Raw genomic sequence first — 5,829 nt, 5'->3', positions numbered from 1 at the left:
GTGAACTCAGAATATTGCATCAAATATTTCTGGGAACATTGCCCATCTTCCTCTTTCAAAACTTGTCTTAATTAGCTCAAAATGATCAAAGTAACATATGTTTTCCAAGAGTTACCTGAAAGCTGGATAATCCCTGAGGTTTTAAGTATGCAAAAAAGATTGTCTGTCTTGAATTTCTGCAGGTTCTGATCCTTCAAATGTCCACAGTGAATCACCCAATTCATTTTTTACAAGGCAATGAAATGACTTTTCATGAAATTCAATTATAAGGATTAAAAAAATCATGACTGACATGTTTTTATAATCTTTGAATTGAGGACAGGTGGTAAGAATTAAACTCATAAATAGGAATTGTCTCAATAGGTAGCACTTGATGGTACCTCCTAAAATTCCTACAGTGTTAACTTTTTCATAGCATTTATATATCTGATCAGGGCTTCCCTGGTGTCTCAGATGGTAAGGAATCTGTCTGCAATGCAGAAGATCCTGGTTCGATCCCTGGGTCAGGAAGATCCCCTGGAGTAGGAAATGGGAACTCACTCCAGTACTTTTGCTGGGAAAATCCCGTAGACAGAGGAGCCTGGTGAGCTACAATCCATGGGGTCACAAAGAGTCAGACATGACTGAGCAACTAACACATAGGTGTGTCTGATAAATGGTGAGACGGACCACTGGGAGCTCAGGTGTGGAGCAGAGGGGGTCCCTCTATTTCCTTCATGACTACACCTGCCTGATGCAGGTAACATCTTACACCTGTGTGGTGTTCCGATCCATCCAGCGCTTTTCCCATTTCAACCACCAGGGATCTTGTTATACAGCAGATTCTAGAGAAGCCCCTGGTGGTCCCTAAGGACTTCGTTTGGACTTGGCATTCTCACTGCAGGGCCCTAGGTTTTGTCCTTGATTGGAAAACTAAGATCTCACGTGCCTTGCAGTGTGGCAAAAAAAAAAAAGCAGATTCTAATCTGTGAGTTCAGGGATGAGGCCCAACAGCCTGCATTTCTATCTAGTGCTGTGGGTCTGAGGACGACACCCTGAGTAGTATGGTTTTATGGCTCCACCATACTTTAAAAAATTTTTATTTTCGTAACAACAGTATTATACTGTTAACACATTTCTCAAAACACATTAACATTTTTTTCCTCATTCAAATCTAACATTATTGCCATAAGATAGTTGGTACAAGTTTTATAATCTCCATTTGACAGATGGAAACTTAGGCACACACAGGTTCAGTGATTTTTCTGATGTCTCATAGCAAGTTACTGGCAGAATTGAGCACTTTGTGTTTTCTTTGGCCCAGTAGTCCTCAGACTTCCGCAAAGATCAGAACCAACTGGAGGGCTTGTTAAGACACAGATCGTGAGTCTGACCCAGAGTTTCAGATTCATTACCTCTGGAATGGGCTCTAAGAATTTGCATTTCTAGCAAGTTTCCCTTTATGCTGATGTTGAATAACTGTCTCCATGATATTGTGATTTATAAGAAATTTATAAATATACATCATCTGAATGACCAAGTATATATATATATACTTGACCAAAATTTGTCTCATGTCCATATAATCAAAGTTATGGTTTTTCCAGTAGTCTAGCCATGCAAGGATGTGAACTGCACCATAAAGAAGGCTGAGTACTGAAGAACTGATGCTTTTGAATTGTGGTGTTGGATAAGACTTTTGAGAGTCCCTTGGACAGCAAGGAGATCAAACCAGTCAATACTAAAGGAAATCAACCCTGAATATTTATTGGAAGGACAGATGCTGACGCTGAAACTCCAATACTTTGGCCACCTTATTTGAAGAGCTCACTCATTGGAAAAGATCCTGATGCTGGGAAAGACTGAGGGCAGGAGGAGAAGGGGACAACAGAGGATGAGATTGTTGGATGGCATCACTAGCTCGATGGACATGAGTCTGAGCAAACTCCGGGAGATAGTGAAGGACAGGGAAGCCTGGCACGCTGCAGTTCATAGGGTCACGAAGAATCGGACATGACTTAGCGACTGAACAACATTTGGCCTTTGTCTATAGTTGCTGGCTTCAATCTCCCCAAACTCTTGGAATCTCCTGAGCATTGAGTAATATCTTTTTGCTCTGTGAATGAGGTGACTTTTGGAAAGCACCTAAGGTTGGGGGTCAGTTGTCCATGGAGCCAACCACCTGATTAGAGAGTTGAAATTTTCACTCCTGACCCCCTTGATTTCTGGGGAGGGGAGAGGAACTTGAGGTTGAATCAACTGCATTGGCCAGTGATTTAGTCAAACATTGGGCTTCCCAGGTGGCTCAGCAGTAAAGAATCCGCCTGCAGTGCAGGAGATGTGGGTTTGATCCTGGGCTGGGAAGATCCCCTGGATGAGGTCATAGCAACCCACTCCAGGACTCTTGTATGGAGAATCCCATGGACAGAGAAGACTGGCAGGCTATAGTCCATAGGGTTGCAAAGAGTCAAACACGACTAAAGCAACTGAGCACGCACACATGCAACTATATAATGAGCTTGTCTTAGAAACCCAAAAGGATAGCTTTTTGCCCTTCTTTTTGGAGAGCTTCCATGTGAGGGAAACAACGCTTCTGTGTGCCCCTGTGCCTGGCCCCAAGCTCTGCGAGGACAGAAGCTCTTGCCGGATGTAGCTCTTCATCTGTATCCTTTAATATCCTTCCATAATAAATCAGTGATCTAATGAGTTAGCAGGTTTTCCTGAGTCATGTGAACCATTCTAGCAAATTAATCAAACCCAAGGAGGGGATCCTGGGAAAGCCTCACTATAGCCAGTCAGTCAGAAGTGCAGGTAACAACCTATGCTTGCAGCTGGTGTCTGAAGTGGAGGGTGGTCTTCTGGGACTGAGCCCTTTACCTGTGGAATCTGATTCTGTCTCTGGGTAGACTGTGTCAGAACTGAGTTGAATTCTGGAGGATCCTGCCTGCGCCTGAAAACTGTTGCTGATGTGGGAAACCCTCCACACACCTAACACATTGGAGTTGGGTCCAGGAACCCTTTTCAGTCTGAGGACAGCATTCTTTGGGAACCCTTTGTCCAGCTGAAAACCATCCTCTTAACACCAGCATTTGAGAATGAAGTTAGATAAAGGAACACACGGGGTCATTAATCTTCAGTATTTTTGATCAAAGAAATCAAATAACTTTGACCCACAAGTGGGTCAGTGGTAAAGAATCCACCTGCCAATGCAAGAGGTGCAAGTTCTATCTGTGGGTCAGGAAGATCTCCTGGAGTGGGGCATGGCAGCCCACTCCAGTATTCTTGCCTGGGAAAACCCATGGACAGAGGAGCCTGGAGGGCTACAGTCTATGGGGTTGCAAAAGAACCAGACATGACAACTTAGTGACTCAATAATACATCACTCCATGCTAAAAGCTTGAGTGAACTTCATTAACTCCCACCCTTCTTTGTCCTCAAAGCTGTGGTTGATTGTCCTATTGAAGCATTAGTCCCACTTTAGGAAACAATTTAGAAATTCATGTCTAATAAAGAGTATTTATGATTTAGTGAAATTCTTGTCAAGATGACTGAATACACTAATTTCCAAATAAGAAAATGAGTAGTTTAATGAAATAAGCAGTGTTTCTGAAGTCTTTTGAAGTAACCCTTCTATGTTATCTGTCTCCAGCATCTAAGGCAGTCCAATGACCAGCAGAGGGTGTGATTTTTATCTCTATTGATTTTCTTGGAAAGAATGCCATTTTTTGATGGCTCACTGTGACCCTGATGAATCATTACACTCCCAAATGTTTACCTAACTCTAGGTCTGTATCCAGTTTCCTCAAGGAAGTTTCCACTTGGGACACTCCACAAACCATTCAGCTTTTATTGTCTACTGCGACAGGCACTGTTGAAGTGCTGGGAATGTTTCTCATGATTGAGCTCTTGCTAAGGGCGACAGGATGATAAGCCTGGGTTTAGAGTGTGGGCTCTGGAATTATATAATCTGAGCCCAAATCCTTTCCCTAGTACTGTTGCATGACTTTAAGCAAGTTACTTAACATCCCTGGGTTTCTTCACTGCAAAACGGGATTATAATGGTACTGACCTCATGGTGTTCTAGTAGACACATAGAAAGGATCTGAAACAGTGTCTAGTAGATGGTAAGTCAATAAATCCTAGTCATCAGCACTTTACTTGCACTCTTTAATCATACTTACTCCTTGGCACGGTACTAATACTCCCCTATTTTAGAGATGAATTAAGACACTAGCTATATAACTTGCAGAGGTCATATACCCAGTGACCAGGAATTCAGATTTAACTTTATCTGATGCCAAATCCTGTTGTTAACCCCTTTACTAAGCCTTCCAAACTTAACACCTTCTTTCTTCATCTGAATTCTCCATTCTTAAGGCCCATGAGCACCTTAATTGGGCCTGGCTGAGTCAAGTGCAATATGGATTTGGGACAAAGGTCAAGACAGGAAACTCTGGCTCTCAAAGGGTCTTCACACCACAGAAGGGATGCTGTGAACGCTGTACTGCCCCAAGATAATTCCTTCCCTGTCAGTTGCCGTGTAGTCTCTGCAGGTAGGCCAAAGGGGAAATTCAGCACACAGATGTCTTCTCTGGCCCCTTTCTCTTCCTCTTGTCACTCCAATAATAAAGTGGGATGCAGGCCATGCAGTTTAGATATGTCCCAGTCATTGGATCTTTGTTATTTTAAAATTCAAGAAAATTCATTTGTAAACATCCCAGGTGTGATTTATTGCCCTCCTGCCAACACCAACTATAGCAATAATCAGTCTGCTCATCACCACCATCTAGCTGTGTGGGCTGATGGCCTTGCTGCTGCATGTGTGAGGCCGGGGACTCATTAGGATCTAGGAGGGAAGTCACGAGGAAGCTGTGGGCCTGTGATCAAGGCTGATGGAGCTGAACGGGGGGTGGGGTGGAGGAGGGAGGGAGGTAGAGGAGAGAGAATTTTGCAATTTTTATTCAACTTCATTTTAAATATTGCTACTTAAGTTCACAGTGTGACACCTGGGAGCTCACCTGGGAAAGTGCAGGCCTGGGAATCAAGGGCTCTATGTTATAAAGGTAGACAGAGTAAGTGGTTCTCTGAACTGACTGACCTGGATTTGAACAGCAGTTACACCAAAGAATGTGAGATCCTGGGTAAATGCCTGTTTTTAAACTGCACAGTGCCTCAATTTCCTTATCAGTAAAAAGAGGTTAATATCTCAAGATTTTTGTGAAGGCTAATCAAAATAATGCACATTAAACCACTAAAATTACTAATAGTAAACAAGAAATTTTATCATGAGATCAGGCTCTATGTCACCAGCTGTCATTTCTGGGACCCTTCCCTTCCATAGATTTTACTTTTCTCATCTGTAAAAGGAGGCTAAGCCTAGATGTTCCTGAAGTTTCTTCCAGTTCTGTCTGAACAACTGTTGTAGAGTAGCTTGAAAGGGTACAACTCTGCCCCCTAGTGGTTTGAAGCTCTTATTTCTAGATACCATCAACAATCCCTCAGACTGGTGGCAAGACGTCCCTACCATTTTCTTCCCTATCATTTGGCTTCCCTTGTAGTTCAGGCAGTAAAGAATCTGCCTGCAATGCAGGAGACCTGGGTTCGATTCCTGGGTTTGGAAGACTTCCTAGAGAAGGAAATGGCAACCCACGCCAGGATTCTTGCCTGCAGAATCCCATGGATAGAGGAGCCTAGCAGACTACAGCCCATGGGGTTGTAAGAGTTAGATACAACCTAGCAACCGAACAACAATGTCTCATCAGCAGCCCTGGTCACTGGACTGACAACAGCAGCTCCCCTAAATTTTCCAGGTCAGGATATGATGCTTGGTACACGGTTTTCCCTTAGTGC

The sequence above is a fragment of the Moschus berezovskii genome, chromosome 27 (assembly GCF_049115385.1).
Source record: "Moschus berezovskii isolate FMDL1 chromosome 27, NW_MosBer_1.0, whole genome shotgun sequence".
Lineage (NCBI taxonomy): Eukaryota > Metazoa > Chordata > Mammalia > Artiodactyla > Moschidae > Moschus > Moschus berezovskii.
The sequence above is the reverse complement of the archived record's forward strand: the minus strand, read 5'-3'. Positions refer to the sequence as shown.